A 23,329-nucleotide genomic window follows, 5' to 3' on the forward strand; every position below is an offset into this window, starting at 1 on the left:
CACACTCGAGTCTCAAACTGGCGGCCCTCCAGCTGTTGCAAAACTACAAGTCCAATGAGGCATTGCAATAATGACAGTTACCAGCATGACTCCCACAGGCAGAGGCATGATGGGACTTGTAGTTTTACAACAGCTGGAGGGCCACCAGTTTGAGACCCTTGCAAGCAGAGGAAAGTTCCCTCAGCCTTGTGTGGGAGGAGCCAACTCACCTCACAGCTGTTTGTGAGGTGTTATTAAACTCCTCAGCGTCTCCTAGGAAACCAATTGTTTGGTTTGCAGGCTCTCTGTAAACACAGCAGAAATTGAGGATTTTTTTTTAATACTTGTCCTTCAAATTAAGGTATTTACCTCACAGAAAACACCTCACAGCTACCTCACAACTGTGTGTATGAAGGTATTTACCTCACAGAAAACACCTCACAACTACCTCACAACTGTGTGTATGAAGGTATTTACCTCACAGAAAACACCTCACAACTGCCTCACAACTGTGTGGGAGGAGCTATAGAATCCCCTTACAGCTGTGCGTGAGGAGTTTTTATTACCTCAGCGTCTCCTAGGAAACCAATGTAAACATAAGCATGCAGCCTCTAAGCAGAGACTCAGATCCTGGATTTTTCTTAAATACTTGTCCTATTCAAATGGTTGTATTTTAAAAACTATGAATCGTACAGCGAATATCTTTATATTTTACGAATCACAAGACCCAGACCTACATTTTGATGTATAGTATGTCTCTGAAATAATAAAATTGAAGGCACAGTCGCAGTTTACAAATTCCAAAGATGATTTTAGTTTTCTAAACTTTGACCTCCATTGACTTCCATTGAAATAATGGATGGCGTAGGTTGCAAACAAATTATCATATTGTGAAAACGGTTTGATCAATCACTTAGCCGTGAACACGTGTGGAGGCAGCAGGGATAGCTGAACGTTTTGATATAAGATTTGTGTAGGTCGGCTTGAAAATGAGGGTGTGGTCGCAGTTTGCAAATCATGTAATGATTTTTCATTTTTAGAAATCCCACACTCTACCGCTCCCCATTCATTCCTATGGGAAAATTTTGCCGCAAAAATGACGATATTTTGCGAACGATTCGGCGAAACGTTCCACAACGTAATAGCCCACCGATCGGGAACAATTCGCACGATTCGATATATTACTCGTCTATGTAGTGTAAAAACTGTGGGAGGAGTTAGGGTGGCAAATTTGGCTATAATAAGAATAATAAGAACTAGAAAAGATACAATTTCTGGGGAAATTGTGCGGCGTGGTCTTGCCTCCACCAATACTCCTGACTGGAGACGGTGCCCCTGGAGATGTAAATGAGATCCAACCGTGTGTCGATCCAATTCGGTCCATTGCCCCATCAAAAACTGCTCCATCAAAAACTAGCCCATCAAAACTGCACCATCAAAACTGCACCATCCTATTTGCCCCATCAAAAACTGGCTGCTATGGAGGGTTGCTATGGACTAGTTGCTATGGACTGGTTGCTATAGACTGATGGCTATGGACGGTTGCTATGGACTGGTTGCTATGGACTGGTTGCTATGGAGTGGTTGGTATGGACGGTTGCTCTGGATTGGTTCCTATGGACTGGTTGCTATGGACGGATGCTATGGACTGGTTGCTATAGACTGGTTGCTATAGACGGTTGCTATGGAGTGGTTGCTATGGAGGGTTGCTATGGAGGGTTGCTATGGAGTGGTTGCTATGGAGGGTTGCTATGGAGTGGTTGCTATGGAGGGTTGCTATGGAGGGTTGCTATGGAGGGTTGCTATGGACTGGTTGCTATGGACTGGTTGCTATGGAGGGTTGCTATGGACTGGTTGCTATGGAGGGTTGCTATGGACTGATGGCTATGGATGGGTTGCTATGGACGGTTGCTATGGACTGGTTGCTATGGAGTGGTTGCTATGGAGAGTTGCTATGGAGGGTTGCTATGGAATGGTTGCTATGGAATGGTTGCTATGGACAGTTGCTATGGACAGTTGCTATGGACTGGTTGCTATGGAGTGGTTGCTATGGAGTGGTTGCTATAGACGTTTGCTATGGAGTGGTTGCTATGGAGGGTTGCTATGGACTGGTTGCTAGGGACTGGTTGCTAGGGACTGGTTGCTAGGGACTGGTTGCTATGGACGGTTGCTATGGACTGGTTGCTAGGGACTGGTTTCTATGGACTGGTTGCTATGGACGGTTGCTAGGGAGTGGTTGCTAGGGAGTGGTTGCTAGGGAGTGGTTGCTAGGGACTGGTTGCTATGGACTGGTTGCTATGGACGGTTGCTATGGACTGGTTGCTATGGACGGTTGCTATGGACTGGTTGCTATGGACGGTTGCTATGGACTGGTTGCTATGGACTGGTTGCTATGGACTGGTTGCTAGGGACTGGTTGCTATGGAGTGGTTGCTATGGAGTGGTTGCTAGGGAGTGGTTGCTATGGACTGGTTGCTATGGACGGTTGCTAGGGACTGGTTGCTAGGGATTGGTTGCTAGGGACTGGTTGCTAGGGACTGGTTGCGGTTGCTAGGGACTGGTTGCTAGGGACTGGTTGCTATGGACTGGTTGCTATGGACGGTTGCTATGGACTGGTTGCTAGGGACTGGTTGCTAGGGACTGGTTGCTAGGGACTGGTTGCTATGGACTGGTTGCTATGAACTGGTTGCTAGGGACTGGTTGCTATGGAGTGGTTGCTATGGAGTGGTTGCTATGGAGTGGTTGCTATGGACTGGTTGCTAGGGACTGGTTGCTAGGGACTGGTTGCTATGGACGGTTGCTAGGGACTGGTTGCTAGGGACTGGTTGCTATGGACTGGTTGCTATGGACTGGTTGCTAGGGACTGGTTGCTATGGACGGTTGCTAGGGACTGGTTGCTAGGGACTGGTTGCTATGGACTGGTTGCTATGGACTGGTTGCTATGGACGGTTGCTATGGACTGGTTGCTATGCATGGTTGCTATATGCAGAGCATGCAGAAGTTACGCAGAGCCAAAAAAAACTGAGCCATATCACCTCACAGTGTGTGGGAGGAGCTATAGAAAGCCCTCACAGATGTGTGTATGAAGGATTTTACCTCAGCGTCTCCTAGGAAACCAATGTAAACATATGCAAGCAGCCTCTCCAGGCGTCTCAAACTGGCGGCCCTCCAGCTGTTGCAAAACTACAAGTCCAATGAGGCATTGCAAGAATGACAGTTACCAGCATGACTCCCACAGGCAGAGGCATGATGGGACTTGTAGTTTTACAACAGCTGGAGGGCCACCAGTTTGAGACCCTTGCTAGCAGAGGAAAGTTCCCTCAGCCTTGTGTGGGAGGAGCCAACTCACCTCACAACTGTTTGTGGGGTGTTATTAAACTCCTCAGCGTTTCCTAGGAAACCAATTGTTTGGTTTGCAGGCTCTCTGTAAACACAGCAGAAATTGAGGAATGTTTTTTGAATACTTGTCCTTCAAATTAAGGTATTTACCTCACAGAAAACACCTCACAACTACCTCACAACTGTGTGTATGAAGGTATTTACCTCACCTCACAACTACCTCACAACTGTGTGTATGAAGGTATTTACCTCACAGAACTCACCTCACAAAAAAACACCTCACAGAAAACAACTCACAACTACCTCACAACTGTGTGTATGAAGGTATTTACCTCACAGAAAACGCCTCACAGCTACCTCACAACTGTGTGTATGAAGGTATTTACCTCACAGAAAACGCCTCACAGCTACCTCACAGCTGTGTGTATGAAGGTATTTACCTCACAGAAAACACCTCACAACTACCTCACAGCTGTGTGTATGAAGGTATTTACCTCACAGAACTCACCTCACAGAAAACACCTCACAACTGTGTGGGAGGAGCTATATAATCCCCTTACAGCTGTGAGGACTTTTAATTACCTCAGCGTCTCCTAGGAAACCAAATGTAAACATATGCAAACACACTCTAGGCAGATTCTCAGATCCTGGATTTATTTTTTAATATTTGTCCTTCAAATTGTTGTATTTTAAAAACTATAAATCGCACAGCAAATATCTTTATATTTTACGAATCACAAGACCCAGACCTACATTTTGATGTATAGTATGTCTCTGAAATAATAAAATTGAAGGCACAGTCGCAGTTTACAAATTCCAAAGCAGATTTTAGTTTTCTAAACCTTGACCTCCATTGACTTCCATTGAAATAATGGATGGCGTAGGTTGCAAACAAATTATCATATTGTGAAAACGGTTTGATCAATCACGTAGCCGTGAACACATCTGGTGGCAGCAGGGATAGCTGAACGTTTTGATATAAGATTTGTGTAGGTCGGCTTGAAAATGAGGGAATGGTCGCAGTTTGCAAATCATGTAATGATTTTTCATTTTTAGAAATCCCACACTCTAGCTCTCCCCATTCATTCCTATGGGAAAATTTTGCCGCAAAAATGACGATATTTCGCGAACGATTCGGCGAAACGTTCCACACAGTAATAGCCCACCGATCGGGAACAATCCGCACAATTCGATATATTACTCGTTTATGTAGTGTAAAAACTGTGGGAAGAGTTAGGGTGGCAAATTTGGCTATAATAAGAATAATAATATATATGTGAGATAACAATAAGTGCTCTTGCTATGCAAGACCACTTAATAATATATATGTGAGATAACAATAAGTGCTCTTGCTATGCAAGACCACTTAATAATAATATATATGTGAGATAACAATAAGTGCTCTTGCTATGCAAGACCACTTAATAATAGTTGCATATGAGAGGCAAATATAGCTCAGGTACTTTGAGAGTACACGTAGTAATATAGGAGTTGTAGAGACAACTAATAGTTGCATATGAGAGACAAATATAGCTGAGGTAATTTGAGAGTAAATGTCCCTTTAAGATATTCCTTAGAAAAGAGCCATAGGCACAACAGTCTATCCCAAGTAGTATGTTAATATGCATAAGTCATAATAAATAACAGCAATTGTTTTAGGTGAAAAGTATGCAGCAGATCTTTCTGTAGAACTACAAGTGACACAATTGCTACTTATCCGTTTGCAGGGCTTCAGTGTTTAGCAGCAAGGGACTCCTTAGTGTACGGCATCAGCAAGGAAAAATTTAGTAAATGGCCATAATGTTGCCTGTATTGTAGCGTGGCCGGTACGGCTGACAATAATAGAACAAGGTTCTTATTTAATGTGAATGACTTTATAGGCAAGGAACAGATGCAGTGCATTAGCACTGATTCCAAGAGAACCGCCGATTCGCGGCACACTTCCGCGTTCCAAGATGAAACGCACGCGGCGCCGGGTGATGACGTCATTGCGCGGGCGCCGTATGCGTTCCAGCATGGAACGCATTACGCCGCTGTATGGAGCGCCTGTTACAATATGTGAATGGAGCAGTGGCTGCCTGCTGATGCTGAGACTTAGTTGCTTGTTGCAGAGAGAGAAGAGTAGGAACAGCAGTCGCCGGGCGCCCCCCCCCCCCCCGGTAGCAGATAAAAGCTTGTATTTAAAAGATGAAACAAAGGATGAAAGAGATAAAAGGAACATTCTATTTACAGTAAATTTAGACATATTCATGTATTTTATTTTATACAAGATGTGAGGTTAGTGCTACTTTGATGTGATTTTTGCTTTAGGTTGTCCTTTTGGGAAAATATGTTGCTGTGCAAAGAAAAAAAAAAATGTCTCAAATGTAGTTTGCTCCAAAAATGATCCGTCTCCTGTGCACAAGGCACATCAACTAAAACATCAACTAAAACATGCAAAACTGAATGTGCAATCCTACTACTGTACCTACCACTGTCCCCACACGTGACCAGTAAGTAGTGTATTTAGGTTTTGTGCTGCCTTAGGCCTGACTAAACTCATGCACCCCCAATTTAAATATGACCCACCCCTTCCTGCCAAGGCCACGCCCCTTTCTGTTTAAGATCCACCCTAACTGCATGTGTGTATTTTACGGAACCTGTTTTATGCCTGTAGTTCTCTTTAAGGGAAAGGGGAGTGCTAACGTTAAAACACACCACACTGGACTTAGTCACAGGTCAGGCATTACACTTATTCTCAAAAACTGGAGATGTCTGTTAAAATAATATGGGCAAATATTAGCACAGAGAATGTGTAACAAAAACATAAAGAATAAATGTGTGTGCAGCTTGCAGTTAGGTGTGTACCTTTATTAATAAAATACATCTGTTGATAGTTACATATAGAGGATGCTGTCCAATAATGTTGTAGGGTGGGCCATATACAAGTTAAAATTACAAGATATTGTTTAAAATATATTATACATAGGGGAAGTTTTCCATAACGACATAAGCTATATTAAAGACTTTTATATAAAAGTCCCATGTTACAGGCCACTACAAATTGGCTGAAATAAAAAGGTATATAATAACATTCACACATTTACAAGTAAAACAATTCCATACTCAAGAGGTTGAGATATTCCACTTTGTATTAACATTAACATATTGCTGGGGCTGACTATAGTAACTTTTAATTCAATAAACTGACAAATGTCATCTGTAGGTGGCCCTTCGACTCTTCTGGGAAGGCTGTCCACAAAGTTTAGGAGTGTGTCTTTGGGAATGTTTGACCATTCTTCCAGAAGTGCATTTGTGAGGTCAGGCACTGATGTTGGACGAGAATGCCTGTTCACAGTCTCCGCTTTAATTCATCCCAAAGGTGTTCTATCAGGTTGAGGTCAGGACTCTGTGCAGGCCAGTCAAGTTCCTCATCCATGTCTTTATGGACCTTGCTTTGTGCACCGTTCCAAATCATTTGGTGGAAAGAGATTAGGGTGTGGGGTTGTTTTTTAGGAGTTAGGCTTGGCCCCTTGATTCCAGTGAAGGGATCTCTTAAGGCGTCAGCATACCAAGACATTTTGGACAATTTCATGCTCCCAACTTTGTGGGAACAGTTTGGGGATGGCCCCTTCCTGTTTCTACATGACTGCACATCAGTGCACAAACAAAGTCCATAAAGAGATGGATGAGCAAGTTTGAGGTGGAGGAACTTGACTGGCCTACAGAGGGTCCTGACCTCAACCCGATAAAACACCTTTAGAGCGGAGACTGCGAGCCAGGCCTTCTCGTAAAGCTGCCACATTATATATGTCTTAAAACATTTTCAGTAAAAAACTTTTGCATTGGAGATTTTGTCCCATCGTCTTTTCCTAATATATATATATATATATATATATATATATATATATATATATATAGATGTGTGTGTGTGTGTATATACACATACACAGTGCCTTGAAAAGTATTCATACCCCTTACATTTTCCACATTTTGTCACGTTACAACCAAAAACGTAAATGTATATGTTTGGAATTTTAGGTGATAGACCAACACAAAGTGGCACATAATTGTGAAGTGGAATTAAAAAATGTTTCAATTTTTTTACAAATAAATATCTGAAAAGTGTGGCGTGCATTTGTATTCAGCCCCCTTTACCCTGATACCCCTAGCTAAAGTCTAGTGAAACCAATTGCCTTCAGAAGTCACCTAATTAGTAAATAGAGTCCGCCTGTGTGTAATTTAATCTCAGTATTAATAAAGTTGTTCTGCGAAGCCCTCAAAGGTTTGTTAGAGAACCTTAACCACTTCCCGCCCGGTCAATAGCAAATAGCCGATCGGGGGCTCTCCTGACAGGGGGGGTTTGCGCTGATTGTTTATCAGCACAGCCCCCCCCCCCCGGATGCCCACACTGGACCACCAGGGAAGCCGCCAGGACCACCAGGGAAGGGGGCAACATGTGGATGGCCAGGTACATCCCTCATGGCCATCCACATGTAAAAAAATAAGCACAATAGATGCCAATCAGTGCCCACAAATGGGCACTGACTGGCAACATGGGCACTGACTGGCAAAAATGAGTAAATAAACAAGTGTCCATCAGTGCCACCTCTCAGTGCCCATCTATGCCCAGTGCCCACCTATCAGTGCCCATCTGTGCCACCCATAAGTACCCATCAGTGCCACCCATAAGTACCCATCAGTGCCGCCTATGAGTGCCCATCAGTGCCGCATATGAGTGCCCATCATATGATGCTTACTCGTAGCTTGTATTCTAATCAATTAAAATATTCAAATTCGACTTCGGATCGATTCGAAAAGTTTTTGACTCCAAATAGTTTTCGAATTTGAAAAGTTTTCCAATTCAAATCGTTTTCCAATTTCCAAAGAGAATAAAATAGACGGGAAAGTAAAGGAATGGAATAGAAAAAATAAAATAGAATAAAAAAAGAATATAACAGAAAATAAAAGAGCATAATATAAATGAGTAAAACAGAATAAAATAGGATAGAAAATAAAAGAACAGAATGGAATAGAATAAAAGGAAATAGAATTAATTTTTTTTTTAATAAAATATAAAGATTATAACCATCTTCTGAAATTCAAATAGAATAGAAAAGAATAGAATTTAAAAAAGAATAGAATATAAATACTATAACCATTTTCCAAAATTCAAATAGAATCAATTTAAATTTTAATAGAGTAGAATAGAATAGAAAATAACACAATAGTATAGAAAAAAATGAATAGAAAATAATATAATGAATATAACCATCTTCCTATTCTAATCTATTAAAATTATATTCCTTTTATTCTATTCTATTTTTTTATTATATTATTTTTCTATTTATTTATTCTATTCTATTATTTTCTATTCTATTACTTTATTTTCTATTCTATTAATTTCTATTCAAATGTATGCTATTTGAAAATGTGATGGTTATATTCTATCTATTCTATTTTGTTGTTGTTTTCTATACTATTCTGTTATTTTATATTATAATATATTCTTTTCTATTCTATTTAAATTTGAATTGTTTCTTTTTGAATTTTGGGAAATGGATATATTATTTCTATTATATTCTATTGTTTCTAATTATATTCTATCATAGTCTATTTTATTATTTTTTCTATTATTATTTTTTTCTATTCTTTACTTTTCTTATGTATTCAAATTTATATTTATTATTTTTCAAATTTGAATTTCAGAAGATGGTTATATTCTTTCTATGTTATTCTTCTCTATTTGTTTCTATGATATTCTAGTGTATTCTGTTATTTTATTTTCTATTCTATTTTGTTTGGTTTTACTCTATTATATTCTATTATTTTATTTTCTGTCATATTATTTTCTATTATTTATTTTCTATTCTATTTTATTCCCTTTTGGTAATTGAAAACTATTCTAATTAGAATCCTAAAACTTTTCGATTTCAAATTTGAAAAGTATTCGAAAACTATTTGAATTCTAATTTTGTCCAAATGTATTTTCCTCTGTATCTTAGATCAGTTTAAATTCAGTACTATTGTAATTCTAAATTCGGATACATCCAAATTTCCGAAAAACAAAATTTTATCCGAATTTTAATTTAGAACTAAACGAACCGCACAAGTCTAGAAGAAAGCTATTGTTGAAAGAAAGCCATAAGAAGTTCTGTTTGCAGTTTGCGAAAAGCCATGTGGGGGACACAGCAAACATGTGGAAGAAGGTGCTCTGGTCAGATGAGACCATTATTAAACTTTTTGGCCTAAAAGCAAAACGTTGTGTGGCAGAAAATGAACACTGCACATCACCCTGAATACACCATCCTCACTGTGAAACATGGTGGTGGCAGCATCATGTTTTGAAGATGCTTTTCTTTAGCAGGGGCAGGGAAGCTGGACAGAGTTGATGGCAAGATGGATGGAGTCAAATACAGGGCAATCATAGAGGAAAACCTGTTAGGCCGCGTACACACGGTCGATCCATCCGATGAGAATGGCCTGACGAACCGTTTTCATTGGTTCACCGCTGAAGCAGACTGATGGTCTGATGTGCGTACACACCATCGTTTCCAAAACCGATCCGGTCAGAACGCGGTAACGTAAAACACACAACGTGCTTTAAAAAATGAAGTTCAATGCTTCCAAGCATGCGTCGACTTGATTCTGAGCATGCGCGGGTTTTGAACCGATGCTTTTGCGTACTAACCATCGGTTTTGACCTATCGGTCAGCTGTCCATCGGTTCGATTTTAAAGCAAGTTTTAAAGCAAGTTCTCTTTTTTTGGACCGAAGGACCGTACACACGGTCGGTTTGGACCGATGAAACTGAAACTTCAGTCCGTTTTCATCGGTTTGGACCGACCGTGTGTACGCGGCCTTAGAGTCTGCAAAAGACTTGAAACTGGGACGGAGGTTCACCTTTCCGCAGGACAACGACCCCAAACATTCAGCCAAAGCTACAATGGAATGGTTTAGATCAAAGCTTATTCATGTGTTAGAATGGCTCCAGTCAAAGTCCAGACCTAAATCCAATTGAGAATCTGTGGCAAGACTTTTGAAGAATGGGCAACAATGTCACTCTAGATGTGCAAAGCTGGTAGAGACATCCCCAAAAAGACTTGCAGCTGTAATTGCAGTGAAAGATGGTTCTACACACTAAACAATTTGGAGAACCATTTATAATTTTTCTTCCACTTCACAATTATGTGCCACTTTGTGTTGGCCTATCACATACAATCCCAATAAAATACATTTACATTTTTGTTTGCAACATGACAACATGTGTAAAATTTCAAGGGGTATGAATACTTTTTAAAGGAACTGTGTGTGTGTGTGTATATATATATATATATACACACACACATGCATATGCAAACAAACATACACATACAATCACACTCACACTCAGCCTGCATACATACAGATATTGCCTTGTAGAGGGAGACAGAGAGCTCACAACTCAGGAAGCTTCCGCGCCACCACACAAATATAAAAGATGAAGGTAAAAAAACATTTGGCAGCCTCCACTCCAATATAGCCCTGTATATATATTAAATACCAAAAAATGGGGGGTTGCCATCTGGGGCCCTGTGGACCTCCGGACCCCTATAAAAAAAATAAAACATTTTTTTTTTTTTAAAGGGAGCTGCCATCCGGGCCCTTGGGGACCTCCGGGCCCCTTACAGGTGTACTGCCTGTACCCCCTTGATGGCGGCCCTGCATACTTTGGCCCAGCTCCCAGCAGATATACACTCAAGCAGGGCAGCTAAGGTCCTGGGCCTAAAGCACATGCCCCCGACTGAGGCAAGGATGAAAAAGAGAGCACTCTAAGCAGGCAGATGCCCAGAAGGTGAAGAACACTGTAAAATGTGCTCCAATTATTTATCACCTCCTCAAACCATACCTCTGAACAGTTGGTTCAGAAGATTGAAAAATAATTATCTCCTATGGGTCATCAATGTACAATCCAAGGATTTTAACAATCTTTACTGTTCTGAAGACATTGCTGTTTGTTTCATGGTGTCCTTTTCAGATCGACACTTAACGTGAAGGTCCGCCGAAAAAAATAAATAAAATAAATTAAAGCCAGCAGCAACAGCGTGCCCGTGATGTCAGCAGCCGAAGCCGATCTGTGCGTCGGCTCTCGGCTGCTGCCGCCGCCGACATCCTCTGTAAGGGAATCAGGAAGTGAAGCCGTGCGGCTTCACTTCCTGGTTCCTTACTGCGCATGCACGAGTCGCGCTGCGCATCCGCACTGGTCTTCACTGTCTTCTGGGACCTGTGTGTCTCCCAGAAGACAGCAGGGGAGGACAGAGTAGGCAGCGGAAGTGGCGTATGTCACCGCGATCACCGCAGTGATTTATGCCTGGAAGTGGCTGCAAATACCTGTATTACACAAGTATCTGCTTCCTCCTCCCCCTGAAAGGTGCCAAATGTGACACCGATGGGGGGGGGGGGGGGATTCCAAAAAGTTGAAGTTCCATTTTTGAATGGAACTCCACTTTAAATGGGAGGATGAGCCTGCATTATAACCACCTGGTGCACGCTCCTTAGGCAGTATCCCCTCTTATTACAGGGGATGCCTAAAATGTTACTTTATCTTTAGTGAAGTTTTCTTAGAAAATCTGTGAGCCAATCACAGTAAAAGGAAATGTCTTTTCCTGGCCATAATGTAAATCAATGATGTACAGAAAGTCTCCAGGTTGCCATATTGAATTTTTTTGACAGTTTTAAAAAATTACAGCTGATGCAGATTGAAACGGAAAGGTAATTTTCAATAACAATAAATTGCTTGTGAAGCCATTTTATATTCTATAGTAATTTTTTTTAAGAAATTAAGTTTCCTTTATGTTTCTGTTCTGTATTCAATTTTTTTTTTATAAATCTTTCTGAATAAAAGAAAAAAAAAAAAGTTAATTCTTGCTGTGTATTTGTTGTATATGAAATGGGTTCGCCGTTGTGTAATATTCCCATGAAGAATTTGGCAACATCGTTTGGCATGAAGATAATTTTTTGAGTAATTCATTACTATCTTTTTTTTTTTCCAAGAAAAAATATTGTTCTGCAGTATTTTGGGCCATTTCCAAGGAAGAAAGGCATATCTATGTCAGAATTTATCCACTTTTAATCAGCACCACCGCTGTTTACATAGTGTAAAATAATCAAACAAAATAACAAACGTCCTCCAAATGTTGCTAGCTGAACAGTGTTGTTTCACAATGCTCAATAATGTAAAACTAAAATAAATTAGTGCAGAGCAACTCAATTAATTAGTGTCCACACATGTGACAATAAAAATATTGTGAAAGTCCATTAATCCTTAATTAGGATTATATTGTGGTTTATACAGTCTTTAACCACTTCTCTACTTTGGGTGTTTTTCAGATTTGGTGTTTACAAGACTAAAACAGTTTTTTTTGCTAGAAAATTGCTTAAAACCCACAAACATTATATATATTTTTTTCTAATACCCTAGAGCAGTGATAAGCAATTAGCGGACCTCCAGCTGTTGCCAAACTACAAGTCCCATCATGCCTCTGCCTCTGGGTGTCATGCTTGATGCTGTCAGAGTCTCGCTATGCCTCATGGGACTTGTAGTTTGGCAACATCTGGAGGTCCGCTAATTGCTTATCCCTGCCCTAGAGAATAAAATGGCGATCATTGCAATACTTTTTGTCACACCATATTTGCGCAGCGGTCCTACAAGCGCACTTTTTTTGAAAAAAAAACACTTTTTTGAATTAAGAAATAAGACAACAATAAATTTGGCCCAATTTTTTTATATATTGTGAAAGATAATGTTACGCCGAGTAAAATGGTACCCAACATGTCACGCTTACAAATTGCGGCCGCTCGTGGCATGGCGTCAAACTTTTACCCTTAAAAATCTCCATAGGCGACGTTTAAAAAATTCTATAGGTTGCATTTTTTGAGTTACAGAGTAGGGCTAGGGCTATAATTATTGCTCTCGCTCTAACGATCGCGGCGATACCTCACTTGTGTCGTTTGAACACCGTTTTCATATGCGGGCGCTACTCGCGTATGCGTTCGCTTCTGCGCACGAGCTCGTCGGGACGGGGCGCTTTAAAAATGTTTTTATTTTTTTTTCATATTTATTTTTAATTATTTTATTATTTTTTACACTGGAAAAAAAATAAAAAATAAAATTATCACTTTTATTCCTATTACAAGGAATGTAAACATCCCTTGTAATAGAAAAAAGCATGACAGGTCCTCTTAAATATGAGATCTGGGGTCAAAAAGACCTCAGATCTCATATATAGGCTTAAATGCAAAAAAAAAAAAAAATTGAAAATGTCATTTTTTCAAATGACAAAAAAAAAAATGTTTCTTTAAGAGGCTGGGCGGGACTGACGTTTTGACGTCACTTCCGCCCAGCAGCGCTTCGGGGACGGGTGAAGGACATTTTTCCTTCACTCGCAACCCCGCACAGCTGCCGAATGGTCGCGATCTCCTCCGCCGCTACCAACGGCTCCGGTAAGCGGCGGAGGGCGCGGGAGAGCGGCGGGAGGGGGGGGGGGGCCTCTCCCGCCGCCGATAACGGCGATCTCGCGGCAAATCCGCCGCGGAGACCGCCGTTATCATGTACCGGACCGCTGACACTAAAGATAGATACCTCGGTTGTGGCAGCAGCTGCTGCCGTTACCGAGATATCTATCTTTAAAGTTAGGCCGTCGATGAACCGTTTTCATCGGACAAACCGATCGTGTGTGGGCCCATTCAGTTTTTTATCCATTGGTGAAAAAAAATAGAACCTGTTTTACATTTTTCTTATGGTTAATAAATCGATAGAAAAAAACGATTGTCTGTGGGGGAATCCATCGGTCAAAAATCCACGCATGCTCAGAATCAAGTCGTTGCATGCTCGGAAGCATTGAACTTCATTTTTCTCAGCACGTCGTTGTGTTTTACGTCACCGTGTTGGACACGATCGGATTTTTAACCGATGGTGTGTAGGCAAGACTGATGAAAATCAACTTCATCAGATATCTGATGAAAAAATCCATCGGATTAGATTCCATTAGATATCCGATCGTGTGTACAGGGCTTTAGAGGTAAAGAAACAAACAAAAAAATATATATAATCAGTGCTCCCCACAAACAGTGATGTTCTATTACTTTCTTTCCCCCAGTGATCAGTGCTCCTCCACACACCAGGTGAAAAACAGGCTCATCTATATTAATAATTTCCGACCAACTTTGATGGTCTCTTCTCTTCACTCCAAAGATCCCAATTGATTTCCAATTTCCAATATCCTCATATCCCACAGATATGAATTACATATGTAGCGCCCTGCTCCTGTTGGGTAGGCGCTATTTGTAAATTTTGTCAATTTAAATTATCTGAGCTGTAGTTTAGCTCGCAATGATTATGTCAAATTATTGGTTTCTGTTCCAGTTCAGCTGCGTTGCACATTTTCCACTTGACTGTAGGTGTCGCTGTCACCACGGGTCAAGGTTTGAAATGCTGGGTGTATTTAGTATTCTTTTACCAGAAGCAGCCCAGTGGGCATGGTCTCCGTTGCTGTGCATTCTGGGAGAGGGTACTTAAGGGACAGAAACCGTTTTGGTGGGGTCTTCCGATCCTGACCTGATGGCCCTCCTGGTCTCAGGTATGTGTTAGCAGTTCTTCTGCCTCGGGGCCTGCTGGCCCAAGGCTCTGTTTACTGAGAGTAGGCCCAGAAGTTTCTGGGGCCTACTGGTCCAGGGGTGGTCCTGTGCTGTCTTGCCTGCGGGAAAAAGCCGAACAATTGGGGACTCAATTGGAGGACGCATCCTGGCCAATCTACCTCACAGTGCTGCCGGCTGGCTGAAAGATCCTGGTACTGTGTAGCTGTGTCTTTGTAACTTTGCAAAGTGTGTGTGTGTGGTTACACAGTCCTGTGGCAGAGAACTGTGCAACGACTCGACTGCACTCATCAATCTGTGGCAGAGACTTTTGAACGAGCTTCGCACTGGCTGCTAGGTCAGTTAGCTAGGTTGCTGAATCCAGTGTGTTAACGTTTTGTACTCTGGATCCAAGAACGTACCCGTGATCCGCAAAGCAAGGTACCTGAATCTCCCCTAACCCTCCATCCCTCTGTCTGAGTTTGTTCAATAAAACCTTGAAAGAAAAGAGACTAAGGCCCATATATATATATATATATATATATATATATATATATATATATATATATATATATATATTTGCCTTTTCTTTTGTGTATCTTTGATAGTGCCCTCTGCTCTTACAATTGCTGATAGCTCTACTGCACTCCACATCCTGGCTCTCACTAACCGGTACATAGAGAGCTCACTTGTTTCTCTGTGCAGCTACAGACATGTAATTGCTGTAGTATCCTTGCAGTGCCATCACGTGGTCAGAGAATGTCTTCAAAAGTCTGTGAAATCTGATCAGTGTAGGACTTGGCTGGTGGGCAGGAAAACATTTCCACTGGACTAGTACTTTTAACACAGTTTGGGCTTGTAGCCTTGAGTGAAAATACCTTTCCATTTAGATATCAGTCACAGTCAATGACAGCTGCTGGGCATTTTTTTAACTACCTGATTCCTGTTTATAATGGCTCTGAGATGTCAATTGGTCGCAGGGGCGTCGTCAGGGGTGGGCTGGGGAGGCTGGAGCCCCGAATGGGTTGCCGAAAAGCCCAGAGTCTCGGGCATGCCATAGTTAATTACGAGCCCCAAGCGAGCGCCGTGTTGCCGAGTGTGGCCGAAAGTATGGTCGAGAGACACAGCAGGTCCCGCATTCCGGAACCTGCAGTGCCTATGATGGATGTCCCACTGGTCCAATCCGGGACTGCGGGACGTGTGATGTCCATCATAGGCGCTGCAAGCTGAGAAGGCGGAAATTACAATGCCGCCCGGCGCGCCATGATGTCACATCCATCCCCGCTCGGTTCAGCGGCTGTTCTCTCCTACTCGGCTCCTCCTGAGCCTGGCTGCATCTCATGACAGGGTCAGGCACATTGGGCACGCCAGCGCAGCACCTCACATCCCAGCTCCCTGCTCCGTTCAGCGGCTCGACTGTCCTCCTTGGCTGTCCTCCTCGGCTGTCCTCCTCAACTGTCCTCTTCGACTGTCCTCCTTGGCTGTCCTCCTCGGCTTCTGAGCCTCCTTGAGTCCTGGCTGCAGCTATACCACGGCTGAGGTAGGTTAGTGTATGTAGGTCAGTGATTGTGTATGTAGAACAGGTCAGTGTATGCAGGTAAGGTCAGGTCAGTGTATGCAGGTCAGGTCAGTGTATGCAGGTCAGATCAGGTCAGTGTATGTAGGTCAGGTCAGTGTATGCAGGTCAGGTCAGTTCAGTGTATGCAGGTCGGGTCAGTGTATGCAGGTCTGGTCAGTGTATGCAGGTCAGGTCAGGTCAGTGTATGCAGGTCAGGTCAGTGTATGCAGGTCAGGTCAGTGTATGCAGGTCAGGTCAGTGTATGCAGGTCAGGTCAGTGTATGCAGGTCAGGTTAGTGTACGTAGGACAGGTCAGTGTATGCAGGTCAGGTCAGTGTATGCAGGTCAGGTCAGTGTATGCAGGTCAGGTCAGGTCAGGGTATGTAGGATAGGTCAGTGTATGTAGAATAGGTCAGTGTATGTAGGTCAGGACAGGTCAGTGTATGCAGGTCAGGTCAGTGTATGCAGGTCAGCTCAGTGTATGTAGGTCAGGTCAGTGTATGTAGGTCAGGTCAGTGTATGCAGGTGTCATAGCAACTTTAATAACGCACGTACATAATTAATAATCAGAGAAATATTAATATCGCACGTAAATAATTAAAATAAGCTATAAAAACCTTTTTGTCTATATAAAAATTAAAAACAAAGAATAGCGCTGCGAAAAAGAGAAAAATATTACATTTTTTGATACAGAGAAGAAACTTGTATTACTCCAATATTTACAACCATGACATAACCGATAACACCTTTAAAACCAAGATGATATCCAAGGCACACAATTATACAAACAGTAAGATGGCTAAAATGGATACATCAGTAAGAAATGACAAGTCATAGGAAAGGAAAAGTTACCGAGATTAATCTTAGGCCCTATCTTAAAATAGGGGGGAGAGAGAGATGAGAGAGAAGGGAGAGAGGGAGAAGGGGAGAGAGAGGGAGAAGGGGAGAGAGAGAGAGGGGGAAAGAGAGAGAGAGAGAGAGAGAGAGAGAGAGAGAGAGAGAGAGAGGAGAGAGAGAGGGAGAGAGAGAGGAAGGAGAGAGAGAGAGGGGGAAGGAGAGAGAGAGGAGAGAGAGAGAGAGGAAAGAGAGAGAGAGAGAGAGAGATGGGGAGAAGGGGTTACATCACCACGCCTGGGTCAGCTCATCCATCATGCTTCAGTCTGCTTGGTTAGGACATCATACACTGATTTTTGTCAAGCTGACTTGACTGGCTTTATACCCCTCAGACTACACCTTTTCCCTCCAAAAACTCTAAGAAACCTTTTATATGATTGGTTGCTCATGGGTCTTTTCAGAATGGCACATCAGGACCCCCCACCCAGTAACCCCCTGTAGTCATATCCTCTTGACATAGAGGATGTCTTGGCCAGTTCCCACGATTATTGTCTAATTAACACTTTTTTAATCAGACAGGAGATGGCAGGAAATGCTTAGGGGACACTGCCTATCAGAACATATATTGTAACTATCAAATGGTATGCAGCTATCCTTTGAAGCGTAGTCACACCAGTATGCAAAGGGCCCCTGCTGTGAGCCTGTATTACCACCTGGGACCTTTACCAGGAAGAAGTCCTTTTTTAAAAGACAGCTGAGCCCTTTAATTTTGTCATATCACAACATTGAATCAGTCCAGTAAAACATACATGCATCTTTGCACTGGTATAAAATATAAAGTTCAAACTTTCCACCACACAGGTCAGGACAGGTCAGTGCATGCAAGTCAGGTCAGTGTATGCAGGTCAGGTCAGTGTATGCAGGTCAGTGTATGTAGGTCAGGTGAGTGTATGCAGGTCAGGTCAGGTCAGTGTATGAAGGTCAGGTCAGTGTATGTAGGTCAGGACAGGTCAGTGCATGCAGGTCAGTTTATGTAGGTCAGGTCAGTGTATGTAGGTCAGGTCAGTGTATGCAGGTCAGGTCAGTGTATGTAGGTCAGGTCAGTGTATGTAGGTCAGGTCAGTGTATGTAGGACAGGTCAGTGTATGCAGGTCAGGTCAGGTCAGTGTATGTAGGTCAGGTCAGTGTATGTAGGTCAGGTCAGTGTATGAAGGTCAGGTCAGTGTATGTAGGTCAGGACAGGTCAGTGCATGCAGGTCAGGTCAGTTTATGTAGGTCAGGTCAGTGTATGTAGGTCAGGTCAGTGTATGCAGGTCAGGTCAGGTCAGTGTATGTAGGTCAGGTCAGTGTATGTAGGTCAGGTCAGTGTATGCAGGTCAGGTCAGGTCAGTGTATGTAGGTCAGGTCAGTGTATGTAGGTCAGGTCAGTGTATGTAGGACAGGTCAGTGTATGTAGGACAGGTCAGTGTATGCAGGACAGGTCACCGAGGTCAGTGTATGCAGGACAGGTCGGTGTATGTAGGTTATGTCAGTGTGTGTGTGTGTGTATATACACACACACGTAGGTCAGGGTGTGTGTGTCAAGCAGGTCACCCCGCGCCACTCCACCGACCGCGCCCGAACGCGGTCAGGTCAGTGTATGCAGGTCAGGTCAGTGTATTTAGGTCAGGACAGGTCAGTGTATGCAGGTTAGGTCAGTGTATGCAGGTCAGGTCAGTGTCAGTGTATGTAGGTCAGGTCAGTGTATGTAGGACAGGTCAGTGTATGAAGGTCAGTGTATGTAGGACAGGTCAGTGTATGTAGGACAGGTCAGGTCAGTGTATGTAGGACAGGTCAGGTCAGTGTATTTAGGACAGGTCAGTGTATGCAGGACAGGTCACTGAGGTCAGTGTATGCAGGACAGGTCAGTGTATGTAGGTTATTTCAGTGTGTGTGTATACACACACACACACACACGTAGGTCAGGGTATGTGTGTCAAGCAGGTCACCCTGCGCCACTCCACCGACCGCGCCCGAACGCCCGCCCCCCTGGTGGCGGCTTGGCTTCGGGCTGCAGCCCCTGGTCTTTTTGGCATCTAGCAACACCCCTGATTGGTCGTATGTCAGCAGCTGAAAAAAAAAAAGCTGATCCTAGAAGATATGAAACAGTATGCCTCAAAAAATCATTAAAGTCCTTATGAAACAGCCACTTTCTACATGCCCACCAATCATGCAGCACCCTCAAAACCTCATGGCTGCGATATGTATATACCCAATATGGCAGCCTTTGCAGCTTAGTTGGAGACAGTAAAATGCTGCTCAACCTTATATTTCTGCCCCCCTTTCTAACTTCAAGTATAAACTAAGCCTAAAGCCTCGTACACACGGTCTGATTGTTGGACTACCTTTTGTCAAAAGGGCGTGTGCAGGATTTTGTCTAGCATACTAACGATACACAAATTGTCGTTTGACAAACACGAACGTAGTGATGTACTATTAGTGTATAAAGTGGAAGTTTATTTCTCAAGCGCCATCCTTTGGGCCCCTTCTGCTAATTTTATGTTAGTAGAAGTTTGGTGAGCGTTGATTCGTGATTTTCAGATCGTACAAAACAAATGCCTTTTAAAATACGTTTGGCATAATTCCATCAGTATGACCAGTAAAGCAGCTTCATAATTATCCCATTAAAGAAAATGTTAATTCTAGATTACGAACAGTAGTTTACAAGACCGAACTCTTCCCAGTTGTTCCTTGATTCCGAGCATGCGGTTTTGTACTTTCGACTTTTGTGTGACGGATTTCTGTTCTGACCACCTGAAAATCGGACGTGGAGCTGTCGTTCGCCAAGAAATGTACTAGCCTGTCATCCAACATTTGTTGCTCGAAAATTGGAAAACAATTGTCGAAAGGAGCGTACTAACGGTAAGAATTTCAGATAACAGCCTGTCAAACGACAATCCCCTTCCGAATTTTGCATTGTGTATACGAGTCTTTAGGCCCCATACACACTATTAGATTTTCTTACCAAGACCATGTAGTGCAAGGGCCTGCCTGATTGCAGGTTGAAACTTTTGTCCCAAAACCTCATATTATATGCTTTTGGTAAATCTGAAGACAAAAATTTGCAGAAAATCTAATAGTGTGTATGGGGTCTAAAGGTTCCCAGTCATCACTTGGATCTGATGGCCAGTTAGGGATGCTTCCATTTCAATCAGTGGTTTCTCATGAGCAGGTGGCCAACCTGGAAATTCTATTTGGACGTCACTTGAAGATAACCATTTGAGCTGCAACATAGACCGAAAGTATCCTCAATTTTGGGAAATCCTTTGTTCTTTTGAGTAGCAGAGTGTGGTGATTACATTAAGGTTGCTGTCAATAAATATGGCATAGACCCATGACCAGTGTCCATTTTGTAGCCTGAGAAGAAAGGGACAAGAGAGTTTGTGAAAGAGAAAAGAGTATGCATTAAATAATAAAAAAAAGGAACATCTTTCTATTAATTAATAAAGGTTACAAAGAAATATAAAGCAGATATTGGCATTTAAATATAATTGTATATTTGCATCCTTCTTGGGTCAAGAAATGTTTATGGACCCTAGGCACAATGGCCCGGATTCAGATACATTGGCGCATATTTCTCCCGGCGTAGCATATCTTTTTTACACTACGCCGGAGCAGCGCGGAGAGGCATGTAGTGTATTCAGAAAGCTATTACTCACCAAGATGCGCCAGCGTAACGTATTTTCGACGGCGTAGGGCAGCGTAAGTGTAAGTGGGCGTCACCCCATGCACATGATGGTCCGAGCGTGTCGCAGTGGTTTACGTCGGGCGTATCTTAAACGGCGCATGCGCTGTGAGATGGACGAATTGTCCGCACCCATCTGCGCATTTTTACAACTACGGCCGGCGTAACCCCTAAGATTCGCCGGCCCACCGCCTACGCCCAGTGCATAAATACACCCAGACATGTGCCCGTCAAGTGCAAAAGTACACAAGCATTTTTTTGTGCTAGTACTTTTGTTTCTTGAGGAATGTCTGCACCAGTAGTGACTGCTAAGGGTCGGAGGAAGCTAAATTTAAGCCCTGAGGAGAAGGCAATAATTATCGAGGGCCTCTCTAAGTACGGCGCGTGCCTCTATTGGGCACTGAGTGGCACTACCAGCAAGGTGCAGAAAGATCAGATCCTGCCGGAACTAACGACGCAGGTGAATGCCCTTGGCGTGGAGGCTAGGGCCCCCAGGGATATCCAGAAAAAGATCAATGATCTGCGGCGTCTGGTAAAAGAGAAGATGGCAAAGATCCGGAGGCATGCCAGTGGCACAGGAGGTGGACCAGCCACCAACATCACCCTCACTTCTGAGGAGCAGGTGATTGCCCGATGCCTGGAGAGGGAGCAGGTTGAGGGCCTGGAGGGATACGATTCTGTTGATCAGCCCTTGAGGACAGGTAAGTGTGTTTTATCTTCTCTCCGGTGTGTAGCATGTGTGGGGGTGGAAGGGAACATGTGACAATTGTGTGGGTCCACCAACATGTGAATGTTTTGTGTCATCCACAGATGTGCTGGAGGGAGCTGGGCCATCGTCGGCTGCTGGGCGACCCACGCCATCCCTTGAGGAGAGTGCCCCATCTCACCTCTAGAGGAAGTAGAGGAGGAGCAGGTCACTATGGAGGAAGGTTTCTTCATTGTGGAGGAGACCCCCATACCAGTACCCTCCCAAACCTCCTCCCCCATCAGGGATAGCCCCTCAAGGGCCACCCCCCCACCAGGGATAGCCCCTCAAGGGACACCCCATACAGCCGGCCCCAAGCCTCTCCTGCCCCAAGGAAAACAAGGGGTGTTCCGGAGGCAATGGAGGAGAATTTGGCGACGGACCAGGCCCGCCAAACCCACCATATAACTGCCTTATTGGGGGAGCTGCACCATGTGGCAGAGAGCCTGGCCTCCTCGGCCCAGACCCAGGCTGCCTGTACCCTAGCTGTGCAGCAGGCCCTCACCCAGCAGGCTGATCAGAATTTCGCCATCAATGACAGTCTGCAGGATGTGGTTGGAAACGGCACAGCAATTGTGACCTGTCTGGGGGAACTGCAGGCCTGGTGACGGAGGTCCGGAGCCTGGCAGAGGCAGTCCAGGCCAATACGGCTGCCATGCAGGTGGAGGGGAGGAACCTGGCAGCTGCCGTACAAGAGGAGGGAAGGCAGACAAGGCGCCACCTGCGCAACACCACCACCCACCAGCTGCAGGCGGAGACGAATAATTTCCTCCACCGCATAGCCCTGGCATTGGAGGGCAGGCAGGCAGCCAGGGAGAGACCGGGGGATGTACCTCCACCAGACAACCCACCCCTCACCTGAGGCTCCCTCTAGCCAACTGCGGCCCAGGAGCCTAGGCACCAGGCGCAGCCCACGACAGGGCAGATTATTTTTTTGTTTGGTTTTCTTTTATGCTCAAGTGATGAGTTTTTGCAGTCTACAGTGTGACTGGTGTGTGAATGTGGGGGTGACGTTCCTGCCGAGAAAGGGGTGTCACCCTGGGTCGTTGGGGAGAAGTTATCCCCACGACCGTGTAAATGTGGTATGAATGGACAGCGACATAATTGGGGCCTTGGCATGACGTTGCTGCTCCCAAGTCCTGCATGGTGGACTTGGGCTAATCCAATGTGAAGTGGATGTGGTGTGTGTGAGCTAGGGACCACAGTGGTGTGCATGCGTGCATTCTCCTTGTGCCATGATGAATGTGTGTGTTTAACGTGTAAAAATGCCTACCACGAGGCATCTCCTGACTGCTCTTCCCTCAGGAGATGGGCTAGCCTCGGTTAGGGGGGGACTGTGTGGTTTGGGGGTCAGGTCATCACGTATGTCAATATCCAGGCCCTTTCTCATGGCGAAGTTGTGCAGCACGCAACATGCACCGATGATCTGGCACACAAAGTTTGGGGAATACAACAGGGTTCCCCCGGACTTATCCAGGCATCGGAAACGGGACTTCAGGATGCCAAATGTGCGTTCCACCACTGCACGGGTACGTATGTGTGCAGCATTGTAATTCCTCT

The sequence above is a fragment of the Rana temporaria genome, chromosome 1 (genome assembly GCF_905171775.1).
Source record: "Rana temporaria chromosome 1, aRanTem1.1, whole genome shotgun sequence".
Classification (NCBI taxonomy): Eukaryota; Metazoa; Chordata; class Amphibia; order Anura; family Ranidae; genus Rana; species Rana temporaria.